The sequence below is a fragment of the Puma concolor genome, chromosome E3 (assembly GCF_028749965.1).
Source record: "Puma concolor isolate L17-30 chromosome E3, mPumCon1.1.hap2, whole genome shotgun sequence".
Lineage (NCBI taxonomy): Eukaryota > Metazoa > Chordata > Mammalia > Carnivora > Felidae > Puma > Puma concolor.
Genome location: NC_141682.1, coordinates 8,837,852 through 8,848,558, shown reverse-complemented (window position 1 = coordinate 8,848,558; position 10,707 = coordinate 8,837,852). Strand labels below are relative to the sequence as shown.

Here is a 10,707-nt window from a genome sequence, read left to right as displayed (position 1 = left end):
ATCTGGGAATGTTCAGAGCTGTGAAGAACTGAGGGGTGCTGCTTTACAAACGGGGTGTGCAGGGAGGGCCTCTGAAGAGCTGACTGGTAAGCAGAGACCTGCTTGTCCTAAGAAGATAAGCCCTGGGGATGTTGAGAGGACGAGTCTCCCACACAGAGGGACAGCAGGTGCAAGGGCCCTGAGGCAGGGCAAGGCTCTGGCTATGCCCGGGTTGGGGCACACAAGCAGACCAAAGCCCTGAAAAGGGCAAGCTTCGATCGATGTTGAGCTGGCCCTGCCCCCGGCTTGCTATGTGACACAGATAACATTTTTTCCCTCCCTGGGCTCTATTTCTCTCTCTGCATAACGAAGGATCGGCCTGAGCTCCAAGGGTTGGTTTCTAACATGCGTGACCTTGACATCTGGCAACCAGAAGACGGGTCCACCGTGTGGGGATAAGGATGGAGTGGAGAGTTGGGAGACGGCCCACACAGAAGGGGCTTAGCAGTGGCAGAGAGATGCCCCGTGGCCCCTTAGACTCTAAGCCCCTCGCTCTGCCCGGTTTCAGTTGCTGCGGGCACTGGTGGCCAGGTAAAACTCTACCTGTCCAGGTGACAGGCACAGCTATCCGTGCAGTTTGCTCAGATCGGGCTTGTTACCCGAGAGACCTCTCGGTCTGGGTGGGTGTTGCGGGGAGCTGGCCTGATAGTCCTTGAAAACCAGCCAGCCCGTAGCGAGGCACCAGGGCAAGCACTTATTCCAAGGAGGCCCTCTCCTTGGGGGCCGGCCACCTCCTCCCGGGGTGTTCTTGTAAGTTGCCAGAGAAGACCCCCGAGCCCAGCCTCTCAGCTCTAACGAGGGGACTTTTGGCGGCCAAGTGTCAGGCCACTGGACGGGGCCTTTAGGGGGAAGTCCCCTGCTCTCTGAGCTGAAGCTTCTTCTAGAAAGCTGAGAAACAGCTCATTCTGAACTTGCTGGGCTCCACCTGTAGGTTTAAGCCAGACTCAAGTAAGACCGTGCATGTGGAGAGCCCTTGGTGAATTTGATGATCCTATGGCCTGGTTGGTTTTCACTAGGAGAATGACCCAGGACCCAAATCGGGGCCCCTGGACTTCTTACTCTCCTTTTGCCCTTTGGACCAGGCCGCCGTCTGATGGCCGGGATGCCCCGCATAGGCCTGCCACTCTGTCCGTCCCTTTGCCTTTCTGCAGCCTTAAGTTGTCACAGCTGTGTGCCTTTTATTGCAAGGAGCCATTCCAGGCCCCTTAAATCGGTGCTTTTCAAACCTAACGTGCGCATGACTCATGGGCAGGGGAACTCGTTAACATCAGCGCCCTGGTGCAGTAGGTCGGGGCACTGGCGATCTGGCACCAGAGACCCCCACATCTCTAACTAGCTCCCAGTGTTTAAGAAAACATTGTCCAATGACACTTGTTAAAGCTGGTAAGCAAGGCTTTATTCAAGGGGAGGCAATGGACTGTCAAGCTAGGTCTTGGGACCACCGAAATGGGGTCTTGCAGTCGGGGAGGGAGGTTTGGGTCACCTCCAATGACAATGAGAGGTGGGGACCCAGAGCCAAGAAGCAGGGTGGGGTTTGTGATAGAAAATTACTCACGGGAAGCACCAGGGGTAAGGGGGATTCTGGTTAAACTGACCCTAACAGGATTCTTGCCAAAGGCAGGCCAGGGTGTCACCATCCGGGGGGAGCGTGGAAGGGGGTGAGGAATTTAGTCAGATACCGAGGGTGATCAGATATGGAGAATGGGGGATTCTGGTTAAACTGACTCAGCAGGATTCTTGTTAAAACTGAACAGCGCCCGGATGGCTCAGTCAGCTCAGCGTTCAACTTCGGCTCGGGGCGTGATCTCGCGGTCCGTGAGTTCGAGCCCCGCGTCGGGCTCTGTGCTGACAGCTCGGAGCCTGGAGCCTGCTTCGGAGTCTGTGTCTCCCTCTCTCTCTGCCCTTCCCCGCTCACGTTCTGTCTCTCTCTCTCAAAAATAAATAAAGCATTAAAAAGATTGGACAATGCAGAAACAAACATTGGCAGGCTAAAAGTGAGGGCCTAGTTGAAAAAGAGTTAGGAGAGTCTGAATAAACTTTGGTCCAGGAGAGAATCTGTCACTCAAGCTGCAGGTATACGGACCCCTCTTTGAGTAGAAAACCACAGACATTTGAAATGCAACATATCAAAGACAGGGTTCAGAGTCTTCCCTTCCACACCCTCCCCTGCCCCTTGTCCTATATTCCCCAGGGCACTGACAAACACTACCATCATTCTCTTCTGCTCCTGGGCTTTTTTTTTTTTTTTTTTTAAAGGTGTACGTTTCATACAGTAAAATGTACCCATTTTAAGTTCATTTTGCTACTTGTACCCACTCATGTAACCATCACCCCCATCAGGTTCTAGAACTTTCTCCCTTTGAGTTCTAGAACTTTCTATAACCCCCAAAAGTTCCCTTTTGCTGTTGATATCCGTCATCGGCAGCCAACCTTCTCAAGGCCTTTGCTCTTACATAGGTCTTTCCCACTCGTGTGCCAACACGCTGTGGTATACCCTCCCTTGACCCCACACGCTTTCCCATCAGAACAAGATGCGCGGGATTTGACTGTTGACCTACGGTGCCTTTGATTTTTTTTTTTTTTTTTTTTTTAGTGTTTATTTTTGAGAGACAGAGAGAGAGACCAAGAGAGGGGCAGAGAGAGGAGACACAGAATCCGAAGCAGGCTCCAGGCTCTGAGCCGTCAGCACAGAGCCCGACGCGGGGCTTGAACTCAAGAACTGTGAGACCATGACCTGAACCGAAGTCGGACGCTTAACTGACTGAGCCACCAACCTATGGTGCCTTTGAAGGCAGGGATTGAATCTTGTTTTCTTATCATATCCTTCACAGTCAAGAAACACTTAACTGAAGGGACCAGTGTTAATTTCTGAGGCCCCAACTTTCCTGTTGTTTACGCATTGTTAAATGAATAGATGCTTGTCTACCTGGAATGTGAATATTCATCTGTTTCCATAGATACCTGGTCGTAATGCCTAATTAAACAAAAAAAGGGTTTTTTCTATTTTATTATCTCTCTGGTATGTATGTTTCCCAACCTTTTATTTTTATTTTATTCACATTTTTTCTTTTTGGAAGGGGAAACATGACCAGTCTTTTATGGCTTTAATAAAGACTGCACAGGGGCACCTGAGTGGCTCAGTTGATTAAGTGTCCGACTCTTGGTTTCAGCTCAGGTCATACCCTCATGGTTCATGAGTTTGAGCCCTGCACTGGGATCTGCCCTGACAGTGCAGAGCCTGCTTGGGATTCTCTCTCTCCCTCTCTCTCTGACCCTCCTGTGCTCATTCTCTCTCTCTCTCTCTCTCTCTCTCAAAATAAATAAAAACTTTTTTTTATTTAAATTTTTTTTAACGTTTTTTATTTATTTTTGAGACAGAGAGAGACAGAGCATGAACGGGGGAGGGTCAGAGAGAGGGAGACACAGAATCTGAAACAGGCTCCAGGCTCTGAGCTGTCAGCACAGAGCCCGACGCGGGGCTCGAACTCACGGACCGCGAGATTGTGACCTGAGCCGAAGTCGGACGCTTAACCGACTGAGCCACCCAGGCGCCCCAATAAAAACTTTTTTAAAAAGACATTAAAAAAAAACCAAAACACTTCATAGATAGAGTTCAGGCTTTTCCTTTATAATGTGGTCTTTAGTGTTTATTCTCAAAGACGACACCGGGTGAAAATCTCTTCCCTTCACCATTTCAGAAATTTTATTCATTTGCTCATCAAACTGGCCCGGTGGGCTCTGGGGAAGGGTAAATACGACCCAGTTAGTTGGGGAGGCAGATAAGCAGAGACCCAGGGCTCACTGTGACATTTGCTGGGATGCAGGGGAGCCCAAGAGGTCCTCGAAACACAGAAGAGGGAGTATCTATCCTAGAGGGGTCACAGCTGGACTTTGAAACTACATTTGGTTTTTTTATTTTCTTTTACGTTTTTTTTTTTAACGTTTATTTATTTTCTGGAGAGAGAGAGACAGAGAGACAGAGTGCGAGCAGGGGAGGGGCAGAGAGAGAGGGAGACACAGAATCCGAAGCGGGCTCCAGGCTCCGAGCCGTCAGCCCAGAGCCCGAGGTGGGGCTCAAACTCACGGACTGTGAGATCATGACCTGAGCCGAAGTCGGACGCTCAACCGACGGAGCCACCCAGGCGCCCCGAAGCTGCGTTTTGTTTTGAAGGATGAATAGGAGTTCACAAAGTGAGCATCCTGGAAGGCACGTGGGTGGAAACGGCAGTGGGAGCCAAGCTCCCACTAGCAAATAGTGGATATTTGTTAGATATTTGTGCCCTTGCTGCAACCACATGAGGTAGGAATCGTTATTATCCTCACTTTTCAGGTATGGCCGTCAAGGCGGAGTGAAGTTCAGCAACTTGCTCAAATTCACGCACCGAAAGACTTGTACTTGACATTGCCAGGATCCGCAGCCCCGCGGCTGGACTCCAGAGCCAAGGTCCTCGCTACTATTCCACCCTACACGGGCGATGCCGGAACGTGAAACGTCGAGAGGCTGGTGGGTAAGGGGTGGGGTGTAAATGGGAGCAGAGACAAGGAAAGTTTTTCAGAATTTTGAGAGGTCCCAGACGCTGGGCTGATGAGTTTGGACATCTCCCTGTAGGCAGTGGGGAGTCATTTAAGGACTGGGACGGGAGACAAATGAGAGCAATTTGCATTACGGACCAGTTTGGCGTATGGACGGGAGGGGCAGAGGCTGGAGGCAGAGGAGCCTAGGAAAGGAAGGTGAGGATCCCCAGGCAGTGTGGGGAGGACGAAGGGGAGGGGCGGGCTAGGAGCACGGTAAATGGAGAAGGAAGTGGATGAGGCACCCACCCGCCCGCAGAATCCAGACGCTGGGTTTGCTTTCCTCCCTCCCTGTGGCTTGACTCGAGTGGAGGTGAGCCCGGCCCCACAAGGAACACCCTCCCTGGCGAGGCCACTGGCCGGCACCCAAGGTCACAACCGAGCCGTCTTCGCCATTCCGAGGCGGCCATCGGGATCGCTGAGCTCAGCATCGCGGCCCCGAAATGCGGGACTAGGGGGTGTGGCTCCCCGGGGAATGGCACCCTCCTTTTCTCACACTTGGGTCCGTAGGATCTGGGCTCAGGCAGGTGGCCTAGGCGCAGACAGGCCGGAGACCCTGCCGCCGTGTGTCCCAGCTGGGGCCCGGGCCGTCCTTGTTATATGTCCCCATCACGGAGCCAACAAAGCTTGGGGGCTGGGGGGCCGGGGGTCCTCTCTGTACTGGTGCCAGTTGACAGCCTGCCTCCCCGCAAAGGTGGCCAGAGGTCCCGGGAAAGACCCCTTCCTCACCCGCCGCGCACACCCATTTCTGCTTGGGGGAGCTCTGAGTGCCAAAATCAGGTTGGGTGGACAGATTAGGAACTTCAGCTTGAAACTGAATTTGCACCTTCCTTTTACTTCGGTTGCGTGGTTCCGGGTGTGTTGGTGGGGATTCTGGGTGGCCACGGTCACTTCTGGGAAACTGACTCATTCCTCCTGCCACACTGCAGTCAGAAGAAATGGGCCACCTGTCTTCCGCAGTTACCACATTATCTTGTGATACAGCGACAAGTACAGGTGATCTCGGAACCACACAGGTTTGAACTGCACGGGTCCGCTTATGCACGGATTTTTTTTTTTTTTTAATAAATACAGGACTGTACTGTACCTGTATTTTCTCTTTTGTAGGATTGTCTTTTTTTTTTTTAGTTTATTTATTTATTTTGAGAGAGAGAGAGAGAGAGAGAGAGAGCACAAGCTTGAATGGGGGAGGTGGAGAGGGGGGAGGTGGAGAGAGAGGAGGAGAGAAAGAATCCCAAGCAGGCTCCATGTGGTCAGCACAGAGCCCGCTGTGGGGCTTGAACTCACGAGCCTCGAGATCGTGACCTGAGCCCAAACCAAGAGTCAGACGCTTAACCGACTGAGCCACCCAGGCGCCCCTCTTCTGTATGATTTTCTTTTTCTTTTTTTAGTTAAAAAAAATTTTTTTAGTGTTTATTTTTGAGAGAGACAGAGCACGAGCAGGGGAGGGGCAGAGAGAGAGGGAGACACAGAATCCCAAGCAGGCTCCAGGCTCTGAGCTGTCAGCACAAAGCCTGATGCAGGGCTTGAACTCACAAACCGTGAGATCACGATCATGATTGTAACTGACTGAACCACCCAGGCGCCCCTTCCATATGATTTTCTAGGTAAAATTTTCCTTTCTCTCGCTTACTTTATTGTAAGAATATAGCATATGATACATATAAATACAAAAATATGTGTTTATCAACTATTTATGTTATCGGTAAGGCTTCTTCTCAACAGTAGGCTATTAGTTAAGTTTTGGGGGAGCCAAAAGTTCTACGTGGATAATTGTGCAAGGAGTCAGTGCCCCTAACCCATACATTGTTCAGAGGTCACCTGTATATATTTGGCTCTGTTCCCAGTTCCTGACACAGGGCTTCTAAAACCCTTGGAATTTCCTGGGGTGGGGGGGCGTGGGAGGGGAGATAGGAACACCTTCTGTTATCCGTAACGAGTCCCTTTCTTTCTTTCTTTCTTTCTTTCTTTCTTTCTTTCTTTCTTTCTTTCTTTCTTTCTTTCTTTCTTTTTTACATTTATTTATTTTTGAGACAGAAAGACAGAGTGTGAGCAGGGGAGAGGCAAAGAGAGAGGGAGACACAGAATCTGAAACAGGCTCCAGGCTCCGAGCTGCCCGCACAGAGCCTGACGTGGGGCTCGAACCCACAAACCGTGAGATCATGACCTGAGCCGAAGCCGGACACCTAACCGACTGAGCCACCCGGGCACACCCACCCGCCTTTTTTTGAGCCCCTTTCATCCATCCAGTTTCTGCTAATGAGGTGACCTTTGGTAGGCCCCTTGATGCTTGAGAATGGCTGCTTGCCGGGAGAACCACCTATGTGATTAGGATCCTCTCTGCATGTGAAGGATCCTCCTCGAAGGTGACCCGAGCTCCTGAGAAAGACCCCTTCCCCACCTGCCGCACACACCCATTTGCGGGAGCTCTGCGGGCCAGAATCAGGTTGGTTGGGACTTTCGTTCCCCCCACCCCCTGACCTGGGAAGGGAGAGGGGCTGGGGATTGAATTAATCACCAACGGCCAATGACTTAACCAATCATGCCTGTGATAATAGAATCTCCAGAAAACTCTCCTAAACGGCCGCGTTCAGGGTGCTTCTAGGTTGGTGACCATAACCAGGTGCTAGGGGGTGGCGCACCTGGAGGGGGTGTAGAAGCTCCACCCCTCCCCCCACCCTATACCCCCTCGCCCTATGCGCCTCTTCATTTGGCTGCTCGTTTGTACCCTTTGTAATATTGTTTAGAGTAAACTGGTAATAGCGTTTCCCTGAGTTCTGTGAGCCGTTCTAACAAATTGCCAAGTCTAAGGAGGGGGTCATAGTAACCTGTGACTTTGCAGCCACGTCAGACAGAAGCGTGGGCACTTTGGGCGCCTAATACTTGCGCCTGACGTCTGAAGTGGGGGGCAGTCTTGAGGGACAGAGCCCTTGAGCTGGGTTAGTAACTCCAGGGAGTTAGTATCAGAATTGAACTGAATCGTAGGCCGAAGTCAGAGAATCGGCTGGTGTGGGGTGAAACCCCCCCACAACTGGTTTCAAGAAAGGTTGCAGAGAAAAACAGTTTAGAACCGTCTACGTCTGTGGGCGCCTGGACGGCTTAGTCGCTCAAGCGCTCGACTCTTGATTTCAGCTCACGTCACGATCTCACAGTTTGTGGGTATGAGCCCCGAGTCGGGGTGCTGCGGAGCCTGCTTGGGATTCTCTCTCTCTCTCTCTCTCTCTCTCTGCCTGCACTCTCTCTCTCTCAAAATAAATAAATAAACTTAAAAAAAAAAAAAGAATGGTCTATACCTGTCTTGCCCTGGGTGCTAGAAGCTTCCCAGCTGTGACGTGATGAGTGGTTCATCTACGTGCCCAGAGCCCAGCTGCAGGCCCGGCATGGAAAGGTCCAAGGAGTCAGAGGATGAACGGAGGCATGCCAACCTCCCAAAGACAGAGGGCAAAGAAACTACTTGAACCGTCGGAAATGTGACAGAAAAGTCAAAGAGCCAGGGAATCAGGGGCACCTGGGTGGCTCAGTTGGTTAAGATGCTGACTCGGGCTCCAGTCGTGATCTCGCGGTTCGTGAGTTTGAGCCCGAGTCGGGCTCTGTGCTGGAGTCGACCTGGTGCAATCCAGCACTCCCGGTGTTTCCTTATTACTGAATAATCTGTATACAAATGATGCCAATATATAGGGAGAAAGTAGTATGGTTTGAAATGTGGGATGAATAAACTAATTTTTTGTTTAAGAGAGAAAGTGCAAACAGAGGAGACGGGCAGAGAGAGAGAGAATCTTAAGCAATCTGAGCGTGGAGCCTGACGTGGGGCTCAGTCCCACGACTGTGAGATCGTGACCTGAGCCCAAATCAAGAGCTGGAGGCTCAACCACGTGAGCCACCCAGGTGCCCCAAAATGTATTTTTTAAAGTTTATTTATTCATTTTGAGAGGGAGGGGAGAAGCAGAGAGAGGGAGAGAGAATCCCAAGCAAGCTCCGAGCTGTCAGCACAGAGCCCGATGTGGGGCCCAAACTCATGAACTGTGAGATCATGACCTGAGCCTACGTCAAGAGCTGGACACTTAACCGACTGAGCCGCCCAGGAACCACCGCAAAATCTATTTTTAATGTATGAGGAGTTTAAGGCCCGTCTGGAAATTATGAGGACTCCTAATGTTCAGATTTGCAAGGGGTAGTAGGAAAGGAGGTGTAAAACATGATCCCCTCATTTCTTGTACCGATGGTTTGCCAACACAATGCACCCGCAGAGGAGAATCAGTCCCGTAGTACAGAGAGTTTCTGTTTGGGGAGAAAAAAAAAAAATCTCCGTGAAAAATCTGAAAACACGAAAGGTGCAAAATGCACCTGAAATCATTGCAGTTGGGGCAGGGACGGGGGAGAAAACATCGATTTCCCGGTGAAACTGTCACTAACAAATTATTATCTGCTCACTCCTAACAGCTTGAGGAAACCAGAACATTCCGGAAATCCAGAGTTAAACGTATTTTATCCCTTGGAAAACAGTGTTTATCGTGAAGAAGTCGTGACAAGTGTATTTCATCCGTGAATAAAGGCAGTTTGGAGGGAGAGAGAGAAAGCCAGCCATTCTATCTCATGAATTCATCGGTGCCCAAAGAAGTCAGCAGATTCAAAAGGAAATCGCCAGAAAAAAATAAAAGCTGAAACGTTCCAGGGCACAGCAGATAAAATCGATGTTCCCCGATTGGCTAACATGCGACAGGACCGCCGGTCGGGCAGAGAAGGAGCCCCGGCAGTGTAGGTGGGAAAGGTCTCCATCGCGGGGTCAGTCACAGAGGTGCCTGGATTTCGCTGGTATCGAAAAAGATGACCGGGGCCAACTCACATATGGTCCCTAAAGATTTGCCTGCAGCAAATCAAAGTGGGGTTCCTAACACGGGCGATCAAATCCGCCACGCAAACGTGGGAAACGTGGGGGTGCCGCGCCGTGGGGCGCGAGCACCAGAGGTGTTCAGGAGCATTGGCGTGCCCATCGGTTGTGCTCTGTGATGCCAAGGCCTCTGCAGAAAAACGCAAAAACCTGTGACGCGCTTCCACGACGCTCCGTTCCTTGTTCCACGCCACCCATGCATCTGTCACAAGACTGGCGATTGCCCAAAACACATGTAACCAGAGCAGCGAGGCAGTATCGGGGACACGGAGTGGTTCGCTCCAGTCACATCGGGCCGTGCATCAGCAGGCTTTATCTGCCGCGATTTGAGCGGCTTGCAAAGATTATTGAAACTTGGGAAGCAGCATTAAACGATTATCAGACACACAGGTGGCCCATGAATTGAGAATTCCTTTACACGTGCTAAATGTTATAGGGTTTTTTTTTCTTCCCCGACGAGCTTCAAAGTGAAACTGTAGACATGTTTTCATTGCCTTCAGAAGTAAAAGCAATCTTTAGCATCTCAGAGAAATGATGACTATTTCAAAACCATTTGGTAGACAGCAAAGGAAACTCACCAGAGACGAATCTCGGGGGGGGGGGGGCGGGGGGGTGGTTCAAACTAAAAACAAAACAAAAACCCCTTTCCTTCAGAGAATAAAGATGCTGGCATGGGGGCAGTGTGTGTGGGTGTTGGGGTGCGGGGAGATCATGGAAGTTCAGATGGTGGAATTCTCCCTGCTTTGTCGGAACAGCATCCAACAATATTCGACCCATAAAAGTGTTAGTTACTGTATCACTAAATTTGAAGTGTATTTATTTATTTAATTTTTTGGGGGGGAGAGCGAGAGAGAGCACGCGTGCAAGCGAGCAGTGGGGGAGGGGCAGAGAGCAAGGGAGAGAGAGAGAATCCCAAGCCGTCAGTGCAGAGCCTGATGCGGGGCTCGACCTCATGAACTGTGAGATCATGACCTGAGCCGAAATGAGTCGGTCACTTAATTGACTGAGCCACCCAGGCGCCCCGCTTTATTACTAGATTTAAAAACTTTTTTAACGTTTTTTATTTATTTTTGAGAGAGAGAGAGAGAGAGAGAAAAACAGTGTGAGTGGGGGAGGGGCAGAGAGAGGGAGACACAGAATCCGAGGCAGGCTCCAGGCTCCGAGCTATCAGCACAGAGCCCGACGCGGGGCTCGAACTCACGACCTGT

The 10,707-nt window shown here is 50.8% G+C and overlaps 1 long non-coding RNA gene across 1 annotated transcript; it reads left to right on the top strand.

Moving 5' to 3' along the window:
- Positions 1-4,373: 4,373 nt before the first annotated feature.
- LOC147572950 (uncharacterized) lies at positions 4,374-10,076 on the top strand. Its single transcript, XR_015245436.1, has 3 exons — positions 4,374-4,483; positions 9,052-9,546; positions 9,577-10,076. It is a non-coding gene; the product is annotated as an uncharacterized LOC147572950 (long non-coding RNA).
- Positions 10,077-10,707: the final 631 nt, after the last annotated feature.